We start from the raw sequence: 24656 nt of genomic DNA, 5'->3' as shown, positions 1-24656 counted from the left end.
CCATCTTCCTGTCAATTGTCTTCCTTCTTTTGGGAGCCTTAGACCAGTACCCGCTTGTCCTTTCTCCTTTCCTCAGGATGGTATACAAGCCTCAATTGCCTGTCTTTGAGCCTCTCATGTTTATGTGAGAGTCCTGTATGAAGGAAATTAAGCTTGTTTTCCTCCTGTTAATTTGTCAATTTAATTATTAGACCAAAAGACCCTAGGAGAGCATATGAAAGTTTTTTGGCCCCTACAAAAGACATGGGTGGATTCTAAATGCATATTGCTAATTGAAAGAAGCCAATCTAAAAAGGGTACCCACGGTAAGATTCCAAGTGAGACAGGCAGAGCCTCTCTTAAACAAATAGGGATGCTCTTCAATTATTGTTTTAAGCCTCTCCTAGATAAGTTTAAACTTTCTCTTCAGTCACTACCCAAAGAGCTCCACTCTGCCTCCTGAACTGACCCATACCAGCCAACACGGGAACCTCAAAACAAAGAGCTCCCACGCTGTATCTGTACTTGCGCGAGTCATACCAGCTCACTGCAGGAACCTGGGAGGCAAAGAAATCTACTCTGCACCTGTATGAAGAACCCAGCCCTACATAATCCAGACCCTGGCAGAGGTTCAGGGGACCATATTCTTCATTAGTGTATGTACCTTTGATGCATCAAGCTCTCTCCCTTTCTCCTTTTCCTCCACTTTGTTTTCAGTAAACCCTTCTTTTGAATCTGTTTTGCCTCCTCTCTTGATTGCTGTCTTGGGGGGAGCAGGCCAAAAACCTCTTCACTGGTGACATAACTATATGATATTCAGAAAAAGGCAAATCTATAGAGGCTGTAAAAATAAGAGTGGTTGCCAGAGGGTTGATATGGGGGTGGGGGCGGGGGGGAGTGGTAAGGATGAATAGGTGGAGCACAGGGACAGTCAAACTGTTCAATTTGATACTGTAATGGTGGATACATATCATTCTACATTTGTCAAAACCCATAGAATATATGTAAGATTCAGAACAGGCCTGCCCAAAATGTGCCACTTTGGTATGTGAATTATCTTGAGTTGAAAGCAATCAAGACCCTACAGGCTCATAAGAAACTTTTACCTCTCTTTTAAAGAATTTAAATTATGGGACTTGCCTGCAGTAACTGTTAACACCAGGAATAACTTTGTATGACTTATCTATAGGGCAAGACAAACTTCTAATTACTGAACATCTACTCTTCTTACCATCCTGCAAATGACCTTCTTCCCCTCTGAAACCCCAAGTGCATTACCTCATCCTTAACTCAGAATGTCATATATACTTCATTTTCCCTGTCTCCGAACCTCTCATATATGTGGAATCACTGACTTTCTCATGTTATTTGGGGTTCCCATATGTACACATGTAAGTACATTTGGTTATTTTCTCTTGTTAATCTTCTCATATAGACTAGATCAGTAGACCGGCTGAAAGTACTTGAAGGGTAAAAGACAGTTTCTTTCTCCCCTCCATGTACAATACCAAGAGTAAGCCCTAATGTAAACTATGGACTTTAGTGAATAAGGATGTATCAACATTGGCTCATCAGTTGTACTAAACGAACTACACTAAGGCAAGATGTTAACAAGGGAAACTGGCAGGAGGAGGGGGAGCACATGGAAACTGTACTTCAGCCTCAATTTTTCGTAAACACAAAACTGCTCCAAAAAGTAAAGCCTATTAATTTTTTTTAATGTACAAGCTGCATTTCTTTTTATGGAAATTTGAGAGGCTATTTCCTCAATCTAAATGCATTAAGACACACAGAGTCTTGCCCATTTTTAGTTAATTATAACCTGTTTTCACATCACATTTTTAGATTCTATGTAACAGATGGTGAAAATGTCTATTCTGAAGGCCTAAAAAGTATTTCTGTTTAAGAATAGTGGCTATTATCCAGCGTCCCTGCACAAGGGTTGGAATACTCAGGGTAGTTTGTGGGGAGAGGGGGCCACACACCAGGCATCAGGGGGGAAAACAGAAAGCAAAGCCTCAGGGTGTTAACAAGAATAGAGGCGACTCCTGGAGGAATTAAAAGTGACCCCCACCAGGAACCCAGGGAAATCATCTATACAAAGAAAGAAACAACTGGTTTGAAATTCGTTCACACTGGCAGGGTCAATAGAAAAATTTCAATGTAAATAACAGGAGACCTTAAATGTGTGTTTGCTGAATGCTGAAACATTGGGGCCAGAAACTAAGTAAAGGTTTCTGCAGTGGCCAAATGTTGCCTCTTATCACAGCAGAACAGCCATTAAAAAAAGAAGCCTGAGAATGTTGTGAATGCAGATGGAGGCCAATCAGATACCCCTGAGAGAGATTTTTAAAGATTTTTATTTCCTATTCTCCTTGTAGTCCATTTGGATTGCATAAAATTTGGGGGAATAATAATTTGCCATTGTTTTAACCTCAGTAGAAAAACAATTTAAAAGGATTAATGTGACATTTTTTCCCCCTCCCAGGAGCATCTTCACCTTTATTCTGCCAACTCTTCGTTCCTCATCAGCAAACTGGGGACAGTAATTCAGGAAACAATGGCAGCAGCACCACAGCACTGTGGGTTTAATGCTACTTCTGTCTAGAAAATCTTCAGTAATTTGTTTACAACTTACAAAATTCAACAACAGTGTGCAAATGCAATCCCACTTATGTTAATGTGCGCTTCCTTCTCGCATATCAGATTCTGAATGAAAATTAGGCAAGTACTCTGTTTTGAAAATATATAAAATGTGAACTTGCTGGGAGGAAAAAACCCTTCAAATACACTATCCTATCAACCACATTTTTCTTAAACTTAATAACTTAAGTGAACTGTTAGTGAAATTACAACCTGCTTGTGACACAATAAATTTACAACAAAATTTATTCCATAAATTATTCAATTCCATGACTGCAGTCAGGAGAGAAATATCACCAGGAGCAAGGGATTAGCATGTGAAAGGAAAAACCCATCTCCCCAACGAAACAATCACTGTCAAAGCCTCCTATTGGAGTTTTGTAAAAATTACCATCACGAACACACATTTAAGTCTTTGTAGTTCCTATAAAAGGGCTAAGTATTTGATTTACATTAGATTCATTTGTTCTTTCTTCAACTGTCTTTCTCCTACAGACCATAACTGCCTCAATAAATGCTTGCTCAATCAAGTGTGCATTAAAACAAAAGAATTTAACTTCAATAAAAGTGATGAATCAGGGCCAGAAGTTAACTTTTTCTTCCTCAGTAAATCTTGCTACCAGGTAAGCAAAGCAGATATTTACATTTGATGTTCCACAGAGGGATATTATAGGTTTCTATTGCGTGGTTTGTTATATTTGTAGATTTGTGCATAAACCATTTGAGGTCAGAGTTGCAGGGCAAAGGGGTTTCAACCAAACTACATTTGCGAACATATTCTGTGGGCAACATATCTATATAACTAGGAGTGTCAACTTTCCACCAACTCAATGCATTAAAGATGGTGCTTTGTGGACAAAAGAGAGAATTCTAGGATCAAGATGGTTTCCTGAAATCCGGTAAACGAATCCCCAATTCTGGGTATTTTAGGCATCTATTGGAAACCCAGCTTGCCCTACATGGAAGCTGCTCTTCAACAAACCAAAAGAATAGGTGTTGTCACCTTTTTTCTTAAAACAAGAATGTGACTATTCTCACATATTAATACATACGAAGTTTCCATTTCAGCACACGCCTTGGAACTTGTTTTTCTTTAGGATTACTCTTCTTTCTCATAAGTAGTGTGGGGTTCACAGGATAATGCCTCCTCCCCAAAGATGCCTGTGGCTTATTTCCCAGAATCTGTAAATACGTTCTATAACCTGGCAAAGGGGAATTAAGGCTGCTAATCATCTCGGCGGCGGCGGCAGCCGTCCGTCTCGAGAGACGATGGTGTAGCTTCTTAAGAGTCTATCTGCACCGCCGAGAATGGCTGTGCAGTCCGTCTCGGGAGTGACACGGTATCTGTCTCCTCCCGTGTTAAATCGACATCTTGCGATGACGCTGGAGTGTCCTCTCCAGTGAAGCTGAAGCTACAGAGCCTGGGCAGGGTGATATGGAGGGTCTGCTGTTGCCCATGCAGCAGACCCCCCCTTTCTTCGCAGCTGAAGGGTCCAAGGGAAAGACGGAGTCAATACAGCTTGGCTTCAGGTGCGCCGCAGGAGTTGCCGGTGTTGACTACAACGTCAAACCACCTTAGGGACTCCGGCTCCGGATTTTCTGTCGGGGTTTACTCCCTTAGCCTTTCCCCTGAAGAGGTATGCCGCAAGGCAGCGGAGGTTTTTTGAAGTCAGAGTTTTCCTTCTCTGATGTGCCCTGACTGGAAGATCGAACCAGCGACACTTAGCTCGCAGGCCGACGCTCAATCCACTGAGCCAAACCAGCCAGGGTAAAAATGTAAAGTATGCAAATGCAATTTTAGTGAATATTAGAAGGACAAAGATTTTCCTTCACACTGTATATTTTTCTCCCTACCTGATCCCTCTAGAATTTGGCATTCTGAAGAAGTAATGGCATAAGGTTCTTTGCATAAAACAAATAAGACCAGTTGTTAATAGAGGTTTTATTGACCAAGACTTTGACTGGAATGTCATGCCTAAAGGAGACATGCTTGGGCTCTGGTTGTTACCAAAAAGCCCTGACGAACTGGAATTGACTTTTGAAGGTAATAAAAGCCATCTAACCTTAAAATAAAGAGATGATCCTGGATTATCCAAGTGGTCTGTTAAAAACGAGACCACAAACCCTGCCAGGTGGCTTAGTTAGTTGGAGTGTCGTCCTGCACACCAAACAATTCCAGGTTCGATCTCCTGTCAGGGTACATGCCTGGGTTTCACATTCGATCCCTGGTCAGGGTGCATTTAAGAAGCAACCTATTAATGTTTCTTTTTCACATCGATGCACCTCTCTCTCTCTCCCCCTCTCTCTCTGTCTGTCTCTTTCTCAACCTCTCTGTCTCTGTCTCTCTCCCTAAAATAAACAAACATATACTCAGGTGAGGATAAAAATAAACAAGTAAGTTCCTCTATCCTTGACCCCAGCTTCATTTTCATTTTTAATAGGTAAGAGGCATGTTTTCTAAAAAATATCCAAATTCTATGTACATGTAATACATTGCCCCATGTAAAAACTAAAAAGCTTTCCCAATATGCTATGTATGCTTTGTCTTTAAATAATTACACTATACGGAAAAATAACTGTTTTTTGTTCTTCTAGGGTATGAGAATGTTACACATCAGTAATCATTTGTAAATCCAACCATAAAAGCAATGTGAATCTAGAGACCTTAAAAAGAGGTGAGATCACAGTCCAGCTGGAGAAAAATGGGCTGATAGAGAAATAAAAGCAAATAGACAATATCATAAAGGCAAATCCCTCATAGCCCAACCAGGGGAATTTTTGAGGAAATAATGCAGAGAACAGATGGGAAAGCAGTGTACATAATCTGTGTTGATGTTCACTGTAACATTAAATAGATCAAAAGTTGACATAATGACTTCATGCATTTATTATGAATTGCCTATCCTCCAAAAATCCCAGAGCATTTTTCCAACTCTTGGGTCAAATGCTGATGGTCATAAGTGATATTGAAAGGCATCATTTCTATATTTCCTGTATCACAGACCTGAAGCACTCAAGATTCTGAGAAGTCAGCTCCGTAGAGGTATTTGCTGTGGAATATCTCTGATGACACAGTAGAAAACAACTACTGAAACAAAATGTAATCAAGGAGAAAAAGAAAGTATTAGCTCACAAAACAGAGGAACCATTTTGTTCAACAATTATGGTTTATAAATGATCTAAAATGGGGGGGTGCACTGAAATCACATATTCCTATAGTGACCTGCCATCATTTTACTCTGGAGGAAAAAATAACATGGATTTATGCAGAAAACCTCATAGTGAGAAATGTAATTAGCATAAAGATATATGATCAAGCTTCCATGAAATAAATGTGAGCTACTTTATATATCCTGTGGTTCAGAGTAGAAGAGAAACGTAGCACTCCTCAGCAGGAAACTGTTTACTTCCACACCAATTTTCTGGAATCCATCTTAGAAACACTTTACAGAAAGTGAAATGGAAAAGCTGTGTGGCAATATTGCAATGATGAAATCCTGATATTTCTGCTAAAGAGATGACTGGAAATAATGCTCACTGGGGAAAGATGGTTCCAAACAGATATGAGGTTATTAAGACGCGCAATAGGATAGTAAAGGGAGGGCCTTTAGGGGCATAAAAGGCGATGTGTGGGAACAGCCCAAGTTTGAAATAGCATGAGTACCAAATTCAGTGGGCTCAGATGGTTCACTAAAGCCTAGGTTTTAACAGTTTGTCAATCAACTTAGTTTCATGAAATATTTTTATAATACTATCTTGTGCATTACTTAGTAAAAATTTTAAGTTAGTAGTCTGAAATTAAAACCACTGGGTCCCATGTAATTTAGAAACCACATTAGATTTGACTACCACCTATTATAATTATTTGATTAAACTTTGAAACCTAGAAAACATGTATTACATTCCCAAAGCCTAAGCACATACTTAAGTTCCATTATTTAAAATATATTTTAAGCCCTGATTGGTGTGGCTCAGTGGGTTGAGTGCCAGCCTGCAAACCAAAAATGTATTTTAAAAAACTACTACCTATAAAGAACACACTCTCAAGGGCAACAAAATCTCAGAGTAGATTTCCAGTCAAGATAGAGGTGGAGATAGACACACTTTGCTTCCACACGCAACCATAGAAAGAATTACAACCAGATTTCAGAAACAAATAACAACCAGGACCATCAGAAAAGTGAACTGAGGACCTGGCTGCTGTGGCTCAGTGGATTGAGCGTCAGCCTGCGAGCCAAGTGTCACTGGTTCAATTCCCAGTCAGGGCACATGACTAGGTTGCATATCAGGTCCCCAGCTGGGGGAGCGAGTGAGAGGCAACCACACAGTGATGTTTCGCTCCCTCTCTTTCTCTTTTCCCCTTTCTCTAAAAATAAACAAATAAACAAACAAACAAACAAATAAATTATTTTTTTTAAAAAGAAAACAAAAGTGAACTGTATGGAAGCCCAAAAACCAAGGACTAAAGAAGCCACATTCATGCAGATGTGGCAGGGCAGAGTTGCAGAGACAAACGGAGAGGCAGTATGGTTTGGGCAAGAGACTGCAGTGGCAGCAGCAGCGGCAGAAAAGATGGTCCCACATTCACATGTAGTGGATAAGAATCGGGAAGGATAACCTGGGAGCTAGTGATCCCAGCCCCAAGCCAAACTGCACAGCCCAGCACCAGGAAGGTAAATCCCCATTACTTCTGGCTTTAAAAATCAGGAGGTTTGCTGTGGTGGAAGAAACTGCTGGATTTTTTACCACTTAAAGGGCCTGCATGGTCTAAGAGCATATGCAACCCATAGGGCAGCAACTGGAAGGGTGCCCATTGCCTACAGAAGTGGGTGAAGTGACTGGAAATGGGGTGAGAGCTGGGTAAATCACCAGAAGCCAAGCAGGGGCATTGTCTCCTCTCCAAGCCCCCAACCACAAACAGAGCTACAAAGCTGTGAAGTGGTTAGCCCCACCCTGGCAACTATCTAAGGCTCCACCCCACAAAATTTACAGGTGCCTTTGCTACACAGGCCACACTACTAAGATAGGGAGTCAGAGCAGCTCTACCTAATACACATAAACAGACACAGGGAGGCTGCCAAAATTGAGGAGACAAAGAAATATGGCCCAAATGAAAGAATAGAGCAAAACCCCAGAAAAAGAACTAAATAAAACAGAGATCACCAACCTAATAGATGCAGAGTTCAAAATACTGGATATAAGGATGCTCAGTGAACTCATAGAGTATGGCAAAAAATAAAGGAAGAAATGAAGGTTACACAAAGTGAAATAAAGAAAAATATACAGGGAACCAACAGTGAAGGGAAGGAAGCCAGGATTCAAATCAACAATTTGGAACAAAAAAAAAAAAAAAAGAAAGAAAGAAAGAAGCATTTAACCAAAGAAAGAAGAAACAAGAATGCAAAAAACTAAGGAGAGGCTTAGGAACCTCTGAGACAACTTTAATTCTACCAACATCCAAATCATAGGGGAGCCAGAAGAAGAGAAGAGCAAGAAATTGAAAACTTATGTGAAAAGATAATAAAACAAAGTCCCCTAATTTGGTGAAAGAAATAGACATAGAAGTCCAGGAAGCACAAAGAGTACCAAACAAGTTGGACCCAAAGAGGACCACACCAAGACATATCATAATTAAAATGCCAAAAGTTAAAGATAAAGAGAGAATCCTAAAAGCAACAAAACAAAAGCACAGAGTTACCTACAAAGGAGTTCCCATAAGACTATTAGTTGATTTCTCAAAAGAAACTTTTCAGGCAAGAAGTACTCAAAGTGATGAAAAGCAAGGACTTACAGCCTAGATTACACTATCCAGCAAAGCTATAATTTAGAATGGAAGGGCAGATAAAGTGCTTCCTAGACAATGTAAAGTTAAAGAAGTTCATCATCACCAAGCCATTATTACATGAAACGTTAAAGGGACTTATTTCAGAAAAAGAAGATCAAAACTATAAACATTAAAATGAAAACAAACACAACTATCAACAACTAAACCTAAAAAACAAAAACAAACTAAGCAAACAACCAGAACAGGAACAATATCATAGACATGAAGATCAGATGCAGGGTTATCAACTGGGAAAGGGAAGGAGGAGAATGGGGGAAACAGTGCAGGAATTAAGATGCATAATTTGTAGGAACAAAATAGACAGGGGGATTTTAAGAATAGTATAGGAAATGGAGAAGCCAAAGAACTTACATGCATGACCCATGGACATGAACTAAAGAGGGAAGATTGCTAGAGGGAAGGGGGTACTGGGCAGAGGGGACAAAGGAGGAAAAATTGGGGCAGCTGTAACAACATAATCAATAAAATATACTTTAAAAAAGAAAAATACCTGGAAAAAAATAGAAAAGAAATAGAAAACTCAAAGAAGGTACCATCAACTCTAGTACGTGAATTCTCACATTATCTGAAGATTTTTATATCATTGCTAAACAAATAGCCTGTGGATACTGTTGGAGAAAGAACAAACTTACAATACCTCTCTATTTTATGATGACCTTGATAAAGGGAATGCCACCCTTGTATGCCCCAAAAGGCATCACCTTCATCTTACGTATATGTAAAACAAATCCAATGAGTCAGGTATAGCCAATTCAGGATTCATAACTTAGATCCAGCTCCACAATCATTCACGTTTCTAATTCACTTTGCTTTCCTAATCATCAGCCCTCTTGGGCAAGGTGTCATTCTTTGACACAGGTATGTCCACGGTCTTTACCCCTAAGTTTTGCCATGTTTGTCACAGTGATTAGACTAGATTTCTGCCTTTGCACAACTGTGTTCCACACTGAGCACAGCCTTGCCTCCAGAATGTCTGTTGGAGGCCCAGACACCATGACTAGTTCTCAACAGTGCCTCTCTCTAAAGCCTAGACCTGCTTTCCATATTCCCAGCACTGACTTGGGTTCTCCATCAAAGGTGGTTCCCTAAACTCAAGACATGTAGAGTGGCCAGGAGCATTCTAAACAGAGAGATCAGCATGGAAGATGCTTGGACATGGAAGGGGTTTGACATGCTCAAAAAAAAAAAAAAAAAAAAAATGATGCTGAGAGATTACATAGCCCATTCAGCAAGGCAACATCTAAAAAAAAAACCTAATTTCCAATGTGCACCATATATACTTAACAGATCTAACAATAAGATTTAATGTTTGAAATCCTCAAGAATCCAGTATTATACTACATTATAAATACGCTTTCTAAAGCAAGAACATAAACTCGTGTATGTTTTGTTTTTTAAAAAACTTTAACCATAAGAATTTAAGCAAAATGGGTTCTGTTTTATTCTTGATTTTCTTTTTTTGTTTTTGGTTGTTATAGTTGCTTTTATTAGGAAGATGCACTTCCATTTTCTGAGCATTCTGGTCAATTGTGGTTTAAGACTATGCATGGCTTGGACTGGTGTGGCTCAGCTGGTTGGGCATCATTCTGCAAACCGAAAGGTCACCAGTTCAATTCCCAGTCAGGGCACATACCTGGGTTGTAGGCCAGGTCCCTGGTTGTGGGCATGCAGGAGGCAGCAAATAGATGTTTCTCTAATATGTCGATGCTTCTGTCCATATCTTTCTCCCTCCCTCCTCCTCTAAAATATAAATAAATATATATGTATATACATACACACACACATACACACACATATATAAAGAGGATGTATGCATTACAGTTATCCATCACTGAATAATAAACATCAAAAACTTAATTGGCCCTGGATGGGATGGCTCAGTGGATTGAGCATTGACCTGTGATCCAAGGGGTCACCAGTTCAGTTCCCAGTTGAGGCACATGCCTGGGTTGCAGGCTGGGTCCCCACTTGGGGGTGCGTGAGGCAAACACATATGGATGTTTCTCTCCCCCTCTTCCTCCCTTCCTTCCCCTCTCTCTGAAAATAAATAAATAAAATCTTTAAAGAAAAAAAAACTTAATTGTGTACAACAACGACAAGGCAATCTCCAATATAAAGAAGAACATACCACGGAGAATAAGTAAATATTTAGGAAAACTAACACCACAAGAGAAAAGTATGAAAAAGAGGAAGAACTGACACATGAAGAAAATTAAAACCCTCAAATATTGCTGTGGAATAATAAAATTGTGTGGACATTCTATAAAATATTTTGACAGTTCCTCAAAATGTTAAACATTAAAGTACCATATGACCCAGCAATGCCACTCTGAGGTCTATAAGCAATATAACTGAACACATGTGCTCACACAACAACTTATACATGAATGCTCATAGTAACATTACTCATAATAGCCAAATGTCCATCAACTGATGAATGGATAAATTGTGGTATATAATAGAATACTATTAAACAATAAAAAGGAATGAAATTCTGATACATGCTACAAATATGGGTGAGCCTTGAAAACACTATTCTGAATGAAAGAAGTGAGTCACAAAAGGCCACACATTGTATGATCCCATTTATATGGAAATATCCACAATAGGCAAAAATATAGACAGAAAGTAGATTTGTGTTCACCAAGAGCTGGGGGAAGAGCAAACTGGAAAGTGACTGCTAATGGTACAGGGCTTCTTTCTGAAGAAATGAAAATGTTCTGAAATTAGATAATGGTTGTTTCACAAAGAGGCCATGTATGCAAAATGGACCCCCAAATGCTGAAGGAGCCAAGAAGCCAAAGAATAACACAGATAAGTCCAGCTTATCATTTTTAAGAGTTTTAATAGGGAGCTTACTCACAGAAAGGCAGTCTTGGGCAGCAGCAACAGTACAAAAATGGACCCTGCACCTTTCACCATCCCCCAGACAAATTTTTTTATACACCTTTAAGAAATGGACCTACATATTCTGAAAGGAATACAGGAGTATTCATAAGGAACAAAGGGATCAGATACCAAGAGCTATGGCACCAGGGGGAGTTAAACATTGAGGGTGCCCTTCCCCAGAGAAAAAGCTAAATGGTGGAGGAAGAATTAATGATAGTGCATGATTAACCTGGGGCCTCTGTCCATGGTAGGGGGACAAGGGTTCAGGCAGATTCATTTTAAAATGGAGTTGGCTTTTGAAGATGAGGTCAGCTCTGTCCTCACAGTGGTAATAATTGCATGGTTCAATGAATATATTAAAAACCATTGAGTTGTAGACTTTGAAAGGGTGCATTTTTGGTATGTTAATTATATGTCAATAAAGCAATGATAAACATATATACATACATTTATAAATATTTGTTTTTGTAGAACATTGCATCCATAAAACAAGAGCAGGTACCTATGAGGAAAACAAATTAGAGAAAGTAAACAAAAAACTGTTGACGAGACAAATAGATTAACAAAACAGAATACAGAGCTCTGAAATAGACCCACAACATAGTCAACTGATTTTGACGAAGGAAGAAAGGCAATACAATAGAGCAAAGATAGTCTCTTTAATAAACGGTGCTAAAACAATTAGACACCCACATACAAAAAAAAAAAAGAGTCACAGACCTTACATCCTTCACAAAATTAATTCAAAATGGATCATAGACCTAAATGTAAAATGAGAAGTTATAAAACTTCTAGAAAATAACATAGGAGAAAACCTACGTGACTTTGGGTATGCAATGGCTTTTTAGATACAACAGCAAAGACATGATCCATGAAAGAAATAATTGATAAGCTGGACTTCATTAAAATTAAAAACTTCTGCGCTGCCAATGACAGTATCAAGAAAATGAGAAGACAAGCCACAGAGAGAAAATATTTGCAAAGCACATTTGATAAAGAACTGTTATCCAAAATATACAAAGAACTCTTAAAAGTCAACATTAAGAAAACAACCTGATTTTAAAAGTGGGCAAAAGACCTTAAACACCAGAAGATATATAGATGGCAAATAAGCCTAGGAAAATATGCTCATATCATAAGCCATCAGGAAAATGCAAAATAAAACAACCATGAAATATCACTATACACCTATAAAAATGGCTAAAACCCAGAACACTCACAGCACCAAATGCTGACAAGGACGTGGAACAATGGGAACTGCCAGTTACTGTCGGAACGCAGATGGTGCAGCTGCTTTGGAAGACAGTTTGGTGATTTCCTACAAAACTAAACATACAATCCAGCAATTGCACTTCTTGGTATATACCCAAAAGATTTGAAAACATGTCCACAGGAAAACCTACATACAATGTTTATAGAAGTTTTATTCATAATTGCCACAACTTGGAAGCAACCAAGATGTCCTTGGGTAGGCAAATGGATAAACTGTGTATATCCAGACAATGGATTATTCAGCACTAAAAATAAATGAGCTATTAACCCATGAAAAGACATGGAGGAACTGCTTTTGCTGGTGTGGCTCAGCTGGTTGGAGCATTGTCCCAGGGGCCACAGGGTCACAGGTTCAATTCCAGTCAGGACACATGCTCAGGTTGTGGGTTCAATCCTGTTAGGGCATGTGTGAGAGGGCAACCAATCTCTCTCTCTCAAGCAATGAAAGAAATACCCTGGATTTTTTTAAAATTCTATTTTAAAAAGACATGGAGGAAGCTTACATACATATTACTAAGTGAAAACTACTAACTTGAAAAGGCTACTCACAGTATATGACATTCTAGAAAAGGCTGAATTGTGGAGATAGTAAAAAGATTCATGGTTGCCAAAAGTTGGGAGAAAGGGGTATGAATATGGAAGATTTTTAGGGCAGAAAAAAATACTCTATGTGATACTATAATGATGGATACACTTGTCCAAATTCACAGAATGCACAACACTGAGAAAGAACTAATGGAAACTATGGACTTTAGGGGATTATGATGTGTCAATGTCGGTCAGTGATGATGATAATAAGGAGATTATGCATGTGGGGTGGGGAGTGGAAATATAAGAAATCTCTGTACCTTTCTTTCAATTTTACTGTGAACCTAAAACTGCTCTTTTTAAGAAGTCTTTTAAAGTCACTAAAACTGAATTTTCAGTACATGATCTAAAAAGCAAAACAGACAAAGCTGAAAATTAGACTAATCGGCCCTAGCTGGTGCGGCTCAGTGGATTGAGCACTGGCCTGCAAACCAAAGGGTCGCAGGTTTGATTCCCAGTCAGGGCGCATGCCTGGCTTACAGGTCAGGTCCCCAGTTGAGGGGTGCACCAGAGGCAACCACACATTGATGTTTCTCTCCCTCTCTTCTCTCTCCCTTCCCTCTCTCTAAAAATATATAAATATTTTTAAAAATAAATATTCAACTGGAAAACAAAGCTGAAGAATTTTCTCAACAGTGTAATCAATAAAACATACAAAAAAGGGGGTTTTCTCAAAGCATGGCACCGAAGTTACATAAATTAAGAAATAAAAGTAGGGATTTAAAGAACAGATCCAGAAATTCTAAATTTGTGTAATAGCAGTGAAAGAAAAATACAAAGAGGGATGTGCAGGGGAGATAATCACACACACACACACACACACACACACACACACACACACACACACAATTGTGGCAAGTTTTCAGAATGTCAAAGATACAAAGAAATCCTACAAGACTCCAGGGCAGTTCTGCTTCCATTTAAAATGGATGCCTTGATTTGAGAGCAGCTCTTGAGGTTCACTCTTTCTTTTCTGAGGTAGATTGTTTCAGAGAAGACCATCCAAGGCTCATCACAGGTAGGCACTGAGGGCTATTTGGGGTAAGATTAGAGCCCTCTCTTCCCTATGCAGCCTCTCCACAAAATGAATATGCAGGGTACCTGCCATATCCCAGACTCTGGGCAACAATGATGGTTCCCCACGCACCCCATCCTCTTTTCCAAACCTTTTGGAGTATAGTATTCTGAGAGACTATATGGAGCACACCTCTGAATTACTTCCCAGAAAGGTGAAGAAGCTGGAATCTTTATCCATTGACTTCCAAATCTCATTGGTTGGGGGTACTCCTGGGGACAGCAGCTCTACAGGAAACCCAGTCTGACCTGCACAGGGCAACAGCATTCTCTCCCTAGAAAATGTGCTCAAGCAGAGAAAGGCAGGAAATTCGCAGTATGGATGGTAACTTCTGCAGATGACCTCTGGGGCAGCTGTGGGGATCTGAATGGGCAAGAGTAGGCATAAGTGTTCAAACACACAAACACACACAAAGTCAGCCCAGATGTCAGCTTCTGATACAATGGAGAAAGACTGGAAGGATTCATGTCAAAATTAGGCACAAAGATGCTCACAGTCATCGCTATATTTAGCCCTGTATTGGACCAATACAACTAGAACAGAAAAAGAAATTAAAAGCATAATATTGGAGAAAGGCAAAGCTATCTCTATTTACAGGTAATATTTTGTAGTAATAAATCCAATAAATCAACTGAAAAACCACTGAAACTATAAGATAATTCCGCAAGATAGCAGTATGTAAAATTAATTTAAAAGAAATCGATACCCTTTACATAATAAAACAACAGAAGATACAATGGAAAGGAAGACCTTACTTACAGCTAGCACCAACCTTAACAAGAAAAGCACAAACCCAAACGATAGAAGGAAAACTAAACTATTACCAAAGGATAAAAGCAGTATAAGAAAGAGACACTATATTCTTGGAAAGGAAGACCCAAAGTCAATTTTCGTTCAGTTAATTTAATGCAATACAATAAAATACCAATGGTTTTTTTTCTTTAGAACTAGACAAAGTGATCATAAGTTTCACATGGAAAAAAAATTTTTTTTTTTTCATTTAAGACAGGGAATACTTTATTCAAACCCTTCAGAGAAGTGGACTAGCTGGGTCTGTAACAAAGCTTCATGTTTTAAAGCATAGGCCAGTAATTGTATGACTATACACTGCTACATACAAGTTAACTGATCAGACCACAACTTTTCATGTTTGAAACAGAATAAGCTTCCCTGTAAAAGCAGCACCGTTGACGTTTTAACTTTAGTATTCCTCTCCTTCTTCCTCACCCTCTCCTTCAACAGAATCCACACCAACCTCCTCATAATCCTTCTCTAGGGCAGCCATGTCCTCACGGGCCTCAGAAAACTCTCCTTCCTCCATGCCCTCACCCACGTACCAGTGGACAAAAGCACGCTTGGCGTACATCAGGTCAAACTTGTGGTCCAGGCGAGCCCAGGCCTCAGCAATAGCTGTGGTGTTGCTCAGCATGCACACAGCTCGCTGTACTTTGGCCAGGTCTCCACCAGGCACCACAGTGGGAGGCTGGTAATTAATGCCAACTTTGAAGCCAGTGGGGCACCAGTCCACAAACTGGATGGTACGCTTGGTCTTGATAGTGGCAATGGCAGCATTGACATCTTTGGGAACCACACCACCACGGTACAACAGGCAGCAAGCCATGTATTTACCATGGCGAGGGTCACATTTCACCATCTGGTTTGCTGGCTCAAAGCACGCATTGGTGATCTCTGCTACAGAAAGCTGTTCATGGTAGGCTTTCTCAGCAGAGATGACAGGGGCATATGTGGCAAAAGGGAAGTGGATGCCGGGATAGGGCACCAGGTTGGTCTGGAATTCAGTCAGATCGACATTCAGGGCTCCATCAAACCTGAGGGAAGCAGTGATGGAGGACACAATTTGACCTATCAACCTATTCAGGTCAGTGTAGATTGGGCGCTCAATATCGAGGTTTCTACGACAGATGTCATAGATGGCCTCATTGTCAACCATGAAGGCACAATCAGAGTGCTCCAGGATGGTGTGGGTGGTGAGGATGGAGTTGTAGGGTTCAACTACAGCTGTGGAAACCTGGGGGGTTGGGTAAATGGAGAACTCCAGCTTGGACTTCTTGCCATAATCGACAGAGAGACGCTCCATCAGCAGGGAGGTGAACCCAGAACCAGTTCCCCCACCAAAGCTGTGGAAAACCAAGAAGCCCTGAAGACCTGTGCACTGGTCAGGCAGTTTCCAAATTCGGTCCAGGACAAGTCAATGATCTCCTTGCCAATGGTGTAGTGTCCACGGGCATAGGTATTGGCAGCATCTTCCTTGCCTGTGATCAGCTGCTCAGGGTGGAAGAGCTGGCGGTAGGTACCAGTGCGAACTTCATCAATGACTGTGGGTTCCAGGTCTACAAACACTGCCCTGGGCACGTGCTTGCCAGCACCTGTCTCACTGAAGAAGGTGTTGAAGGAGTCATCTCCCCCCCCCCCCCCAATGGTCTTGTCGCTTGGCATCTGGCCATCAGGCTGGATGCCATGTTCTAGGCGGTAGAGCTCCCAGCAGGCGTTGCCAATCTGGACACCAGCCTGGCCAACGTAGATGGAGATACATTCACGCATGGTTGCTGCTTTGCGGCTGCCTAATTGATGACGGAGAGGAAGAAGAGAGGTTGTTGCTTCTTACAGCACGACTCTTAAGCGGCCGATGTAAGAGAACCTGCTAAAATTTTAAATAGCCATGAAAACTCTGAAAAAGAAGAAAAATTATGGAAGAATAAACCAACTAGCTATCAAAATATACCAGTTAAAAGTAAAAAATAGTGACTGAAGAGACAGACAAGCCAGTGGAAGAAAAAAGAAAGTCCAGAAATAAATCGAAATGTATATAGGAATTTATTATATTATATTATTAAAATGACATCTCAAATTACTGAGATGAAGAAAGACATTTTAATAAATATCAGAACAGCTGGGTTAACAGCCTGGGAAAAACATGAAGTGGTTCCCTACTTCATATTGTATACAAGTATAAACTTCAAAAGGATTAAAGCTTAAAGGTAAAAAATAAAATACTAGAAATGCCTTTAAAATGGAGTGAGGAAGTCCTTTATAAGTGAGATTTCAAAATCCAGAAGGAATACAAGATTAGTAAAATTGCCCAAATAAAAATCAAAACCTTCATCACACCAAAAATAAAAAATATAAACATCATTAGCAAAATTAAAAGTCAACTGACTAATTTGGGGGGAGGAACTAGGATTTATATTATAAAGACTAATTTCCCTAATTTATAAAGATTAAATAGAATTCTGAAGGAAAATGACCAACAATCCAAAATGAAAAACGGACAAAGGGCATAAACAATCCTCAGCATAAGTAAATACATGCATACATGCATACATACATACATACTCACATATACAAATGGTCATTAAGCATATAAAAAGTCTCACCCTTGCTTACAGTAAATTAAATGTAAATCAAAACTATGCTGAGATACCATTTATCACCTATCAGTTTGGCAAAAATTAAAATTTTGACAACACTCTTAAGTCTGGAGGTAAACAGTACATTGCTAGTGAGAAAGTAATGGTACAATCACTAAGGAGGGGACTCTGGCTCTCTCTACAACAAATACAAATCCATTTACTCTTTGACCTAACAATCCTACACCTGGGAATCTATCCCACAGATATTGTCTCCATTCATAAAATAGCACGTATGGAAAATTATTCGTTACAGCATTTTTTTGTTACAAGAAAATATTAAAAAGGATCCAGAAGTCCATTTTCAGGTACTGGTTGAAGAAACTATGGCTACATCCATCCAATTAAAAACTACATAACTGGCCATGGCCAGGTGGCTCAGCTGGTTGGAACGTCATCCAAACACCAAAAGGTGGTGGGTTTGATGCCCAGCCAGGGAGTGTAGGGAGGCAACCAATCAAGGTTTCTTTCTCACATCAATGTTTTATTCTCTCTTACCCTCTCTCTAAAATCAATATAAACATATCCTCAGATGAGGATTAAAAATTAAAAATAAAAATAAAATACTATGCAATTGAAAAGGCTCAAGAATATCTACTTACTGATGTGGAAAGATCTTTATACATTGTTGAAAAAAAAAAGGAAGATGCAAAGCAAGTTATGTACTATGCTACCTTTTCTATAACAATGAGGGGGAAATAGAAATATGCACTTTCCTTCCTTTGAATACAGATACACAGAAATGATAAACAGAAATCTAACAGGAAATTTTTACTTGTGGAAAGGAGAACAGGAAGGAGGGAACAGGAATGGGAGCAAGAATTCTGAGTATAACATTTTATGATTTTTATTTGTGAATTGAAGTATAATTTATAATTTAAAATTTTTTGAAATGATCCAGAGAGGGAAGAAAAACATATGAACATATGACCTAAAAGAAAATAATAAAATTGTCTTTAGATTTCTAACAGAACATTATCACTAATACTGTAAGAGCAAAGGATTTGAACCTAATATTTTAAAGACGTTCTAATTATTTTTCAAAATAAGGACATTTTCAGATATGCAAGCATTCATATATAAACTCTCTAACAAGAATTTCTCAAGAATGTACTCCAGAAAAAAAACAAAGAGAGGAAGAGAGAGAAGAGAGGAGAGGATATAAAGACAAGGGTGAACAAAAAAAACTCAACCAAACAAAAAACAGTAAAACTAAATTTAAACAAATGTTGAACCAAACAAAAATATTTAACATTTGGAACTAAAGACTTGAGAAGTGTCAGAGAAGCTGGAAAGTGACAGATATAAAAATACATCAATGTTTTCACCTTATTTGGGAACAAGATAGTCTACATGATAGCAGAAAGATGTGATCAATACATACGTTATGTTAAAAATGTAAGTGCAATTACTAGAAGAATAGTAATAAGCAGTATAACTTACAAACCACCACAGAAGAAAAAAAAATGGAATAAAATAACCCAATCAACCAAAAATAGATAGGAAGGGAGGAGGGAAAAGGCATAGTATAACAAAAATAAACAAAAAATATAAATATGTCAAACACAATGGTAATAATAATTTGGGTGAAGGACCAACTGTCTACTAAAAATAGAAAATTTCACCCTAACTGGTGGTGGCTCAGAGGGTTGAGCGTCATTCACAAACCAAAAGGTCGCCAATTTGATGCCCAGTCACAGCAGATGCCTGGGTTGCGGTCCAGCTCCCCGGCTGGGGGTGTGCGAGAGGCAACTAATGGATGTTTCACTCAAACATAGATGTTTCTCTCCCACTACTCCTCCTTCCCTTCCCGACTCTCTAAAACTAAATAAGTAAAATCTTTTAAAAAATTGAGACTTTCATATTGTAATAAAAAACCACAGGCTATATTTAAAAGACATATCTAAAATAAGATATCACATAAAGAGTAGAGATAACAGTATAATAAAAGATATACTAAACAATTCTTAGTAGCAGAAAAAAAAAGAATTTTAGGGAAATACACTAAAAGGACAAAAAAAGATATTTTCCAAGAAGATGTAACTCATGAACTTTTGTGCATATATAACAACATAGCTTTTATGAACCAGCAGATAAAATATATGGACAAAAAGTAAGAACATAGAATATTTGAATAAGCTAATTAGCAAGTTTGATCTAATAGATATAAAAGAGAACATTGAATATAATAAAGATCATTCTTTTCAAAAGGGACACTCACAAAAAAGAATTGATCACGTATTAGGTCATGAAGAAAAATCCTATTGACTCCCGTAAAGCAGAAATCACATAAACTGTATTGATTGATCACAATAAAATAAAATTAGATTCATCATCAAAAAGATAGCCAGAAAAATCTAGACTTAGAAATCTTAAAACCCCATGGTAATAACTCTTATGTTTAAGAGAAAAATCAATACAGATCTTACAAACTATTTAGAAATAAATGACAATCCAAGCATTGTAAAATGTGTGGGACCTAGGTAAAATGGTACTCAGAGGAAAATTTAAGTGCACTCATTGACCCTGTTCTCTTACTTCACGGTATCTCAAAGAAGTACTTCCACTGTTCCCAGAGGTATAAACCAAGGTTATTACAGCACCTTTTTTGTCTGGTCAACATTCCCTTATTGATGAATATTTAGGTTCTTTCCAGATCTTTCAAGGCCCAGGTTATAGAATATTATGCAACAGTTCGACAGAAAAAAAATAGACTTATGTGTACTAAAATGGAAGTTTTTCAAAGATATAATGTTAATTAAAATAACAAAAATAAAATGGTATAATACCTTGCACCATAGAATAATTTAACAAAAATTTAACATATTTCTGCAGGTATATATCTATTTTACAGAGAAAAATGTCAGGAAGGATGGCTGCTGACCAGTGTGTTACTTTTAGGGGAGTAGGATAGGAGGAATGACCAAGAGAATATTCAGTTAACTGTACTGTTTAATTTTTTTTTTTACAACAGGAAAGTATTTACCTAAAATCCATGTGTGAAAATTAGAAAAGCTTTCTATGTGAATGATCCTGAAATGATCATGTAGGATTCTTCTCTTGTAGACCAATTTTGCAGGAGCCATTCCTTCAGCTTGTACAATAATTTTGCTCAGGCAAATTTTGCCCAGGCAAGTTTTTATTGGTAAAGCTGGTTTCTTCTCATTTAGAACCTTGGGGAAAGGAAGGCATTAGATGATTTTCATTAATGTGTTCTATTACATCATTTCACATTTCTAAGTTATCAGACTAGAAAAATAGCTAAGAGCAAAAGGACGGAAGACATAAATGAAGCCCAATTTTACAAACCTTATTTATTATTTAAGAATTGTGATAATATCATCTACAGAATAAATCTTTAAAGTTCTCAAGCTCATCAATTTCAAAATATTTTAAACCCCAGTACCTTAAACTCCTAAAGCACAAGGGTCTCTTTTAAGGAAAAAACATCAGTGTCATTAACAGTGCAAGACAAAATCCAAAATATAAACTACAAACATGAGAATAAAATAAAATGTTACTTAAAGGAAGTGCAAAAAAAGAAAAAAGAAAAATGTGTAACCCATTTTTCTAGCTGTACAACAAAATATTAAAATAACTCAGATACCCTGGTTGTTAAATGGGGAGAGGAAGGATGAATACAAAAGTTACTCTAATTTAAACAAAATTAATAAAGAAATGTTCTGCATGGGTTTTTTTCCTGTTCCTACTTCTAATCATTTATCATGCAAATGAAAGCAGTAATGGAAAATGTAAAGAAAACAAATTCTGCAATATACAGAACCCATATCCAGCAAGAGATAAGATTGAATATCAGAAGGAAAGGGTCTGAAATTAGCTGTCGGTACAATAACTGGGAGGGAAAACTGTTTTATTTAGCCTGGAGAGATTTTTTTTGTAGCAAACTGACTAAATTAAAATCCAGTCTATTAAATCCAGTATCATACTAGAAAATGCCTTTTTTCTGTACTTTTAGATAAATTTTCATTGATCTCATTTTACACATGATTACATTTTTAATGAGATGTGCAATATTTCCAGGCTAATTTTAAATCCCCCTCTCTTCTCTCCACCCCCCTCCCACTTACTGCTTGCTGGATTAACATTTCTGATAAATTGTTGGACCAGAAAGAAGGAGCATTACCAAGATGAAATAAATTACTTCCATTTTTTGCAGCTCTAGAGTAATAATAGGAGAATACAAATGCCCTCTGTCTAATTATGCCACATCTTCCAATTCATTTCACAAAAACAATTATTTTATTTTTATGTAATAGGAATGTTACTTTTTCTTCATCATAAATGACTCTGAACAGTATATAGTCTATTAAAATTTTTAAAATTCGCCCTAACTGTGATCAAATAAACTTAGTGTATAACCATCTAAAAAGTAATGACCAAAGGAGCAACTTCATAAACTAAAGAATTAAAAATCTATACACTAAGTTTTCTTAAAAAGAAAAAAAAAAAAAAAGAAGTTGACATTGCTTAAAATTAACTTTCAAGCAAAATACAAAATAATACTGTGCATAAATGCTTTAAAAGACCCATTCTCATGTGGGACAAGAGACCAGGAGAACACCTTAAGTATAAACTCCTACACTAGGAAAGTAAAATCATCTTTTTCTATCAGCATCTTGAGGCCTATATGCCAAAAAGACTATTTGATGGGAGCCAATAGAATTCCAGCATCTATTTGAGAAAAGGAGTCAGAAACCATTAACTTGGGACTCGTGCCCAAAGCCTTTGTAAGAGTTCTTAAGCATCTGTTCTTGACCCCATGTTAGCTGTTTTTTATAACTCCCTGTCTGATCCTTTTTGATGACTAATTCTGTAAACAGATTTAACTTTCAAAGACTGATGTTAAGATTAAACAAAGTAAAATTCAACTATCTGGTGCCTGTAAGAGGATAAAGCTAAAAAATATGGACCTTCAAAATTTTAAGATAAAAATATGAAAAAAGATATGCCAGGCAAACACTAACCAGAAGAAAACTGGTAGTGTAATAATTTTAGTGATTTTTAGTAATTTTAGTGTCAAAGTAAAAATTAAAGCAAAAAGCTTTAAAATAAAAAATCTACAAGATTATATGTGTATGTATATGTATGTAATTATACACATATATACACATGCACACATGTGACCACATACACACAAAATATTAACTTGTATACCGCTAATACAAAATAGCTTCAAATGTAAAAATCAAAATCTCACAGTATTATGAGGAAAAAGTTAAAGGAAGATTGAACATGGTAAATATAGACATGGAAGATATGCTCATATATATGTAAAAAGAAGCTACAACTGAACTTCTTGAGATAAAAACTAAAATGTGAGATGAAGAAATACTACATGAGATTAACAGAGGATTAGAAAAGCAGAAGAAAAGATTAGTAAAGTAAAAAACATAATAGAAACTATCCAAAATGAAACCAAAAAAAAATTTTTAAGACAGGAAAAAATGAACAAAGCATCAGTGAACCATGAGACAACCTCAAATGGGCAGGTACATATAATGTAACGGCATTCTTGAAAGGATGGAGAGGTAACAAATATTTGAAGAAGTGATGGCTGAAATATTTCAAATTTGATGAAAACTATAAGCCCTTTTGTGGAAAGAGATAAGCATAGAGAGACCATGAAAGCCTCCAGCAAAAGTACAAAGCAGTGGGGCTTTGCCGGCCCACCCCCAAACGTCATCTTTGCAACAGATGTGAATATCTGCACCTAATCTTATTACCAGGTCTAGCTTCTGACATTTTGTGTCTCAGCTGAAGAAATCTTCAGTCTACTGTGTCTCCTGGGAAGAGGTGTTTAAGAAATCCTCCATGCAACTGAAGAACTTGGGCATCTGGCTGAAAAGCAACTCTCAAGAGTGGCACCCACATGTACCAAGTATATCAGGATGTGACCATTGTGGACACTGTCACTCAGTGCTATGATGACATGGTTGTCCAGAACCATGCCCAGGCCCACTCAGTTTAAATCATGAAGGTGGAAGAGATCATGGCTAGCCGGTGCCACCAACAGTGGTCAAGCAGTCCCACAACTCTAAGATCAAGTTCCCACTGCCCCACTGGGTCTTGCATTGCCAGCACAAGCCAAGCTTTACCACCGAAAGACCCAATACCTTCTTTTACATGCATGGCCCACCCCACACCCAGGTCTGCCAAATTAAACTCCTTGGAGAGAAAAAAAAATCCAAGAAACTCAAGGAACCCCAAGCTCAAAAAACAAGAAAACTAAGGCATATCATAATCAACTTGCTTAAAATCAGTGATGAAGAAAAATGTGAAAAAGAACCACAGGGGAGAAGTAGACACATTATGAACAGAGGAATAATGATGAAGACAGCAGATTTCTAACTGGAGACAGCGTAAGTTAGAAAATAGTGTAACAACATCTTTAAAGTACTCATTTGGGTAAAAGTACAAAAACAGATATAAAAATCAAGATGAAATAAAGACCTTTTCCAGACATCAAAAACTTAAAGAATTAATCACCACCAGTAGATTTACACTAAAAGAAATAGCAAAGTAAGTGCCTCAAACAGAATGAAAATGATACCAGAAGAAAACATGGATGTACACAAAGGAAGAAAGGACACTGGAAACAGAAACTACAAAGGTAAATATAAAAAATCTTTTTTTCTTTAAACTTCTTTAAAAGATAATGGTTTAAAGCAAAAATAATGACAATGTATTATAGGAATTTTAACATACGTGAAAAGGAAACATATGACAATATCTTAAAGGCCAGGAGATGAAAAGAAATGAAAAAAATACTGTTGGGTCAAGTCAAGATGGTGGCATAGGTAAATGAAATACTCAAATCCTCCCACAACCACATCAAAAGTACAACTAAACACACAAACATCATTAGGAACTGCCTGAAACCTAGCTGAATAGAATCCTACAACTAAGGATTTAAAAA

At 37.8% G+C, this 24656-nt stretch overlaps 2 pseudogenes; one reads left to right on the top strand and one right to left on the bottom strand.

Annotated features, from left to right (window-relative positions):
* Positions 1-15283: 15283 nt before the first annotated feature.
* On the bottom strand, positions 15284-16872 carry LOC149994147 (tubulin alpha-1A chain-like; annotated as a pseudogene).
* A 6312-nt stretch (positions 16873-23184) lies between these two features.
* LOC149994146 (large ribosomal subunit protein eL20 pseudogene) lies at positions 23185-24088 on the top strand (annotated as a pseudogene).
* The last annotated feature ends 568 nt before the right edge of the window (positions 24089-24656 follow it).

The sequence above is a fragment of the Furipterus horrens genome, unplaced genomic scaffold (assembly GCF_987537825.1).
Source record: "Furipterus horrens unplaced genomic scaffold, mFurHor1.1.pri manual_scaffold_13, whole genome shotgun sequence".
Classification (NCBI taxonomy): domain Eukaryota; kingdom Metazoa; phylum Chordata; class Mammalia; order Chiroptera; family Furipteridae; genus Furipterus; species Furipterus horrens.
Note: the sequence above shows the minus strand (reverse complement) of the source record. Positions and strands in the feature narration are given on the sequence as shown.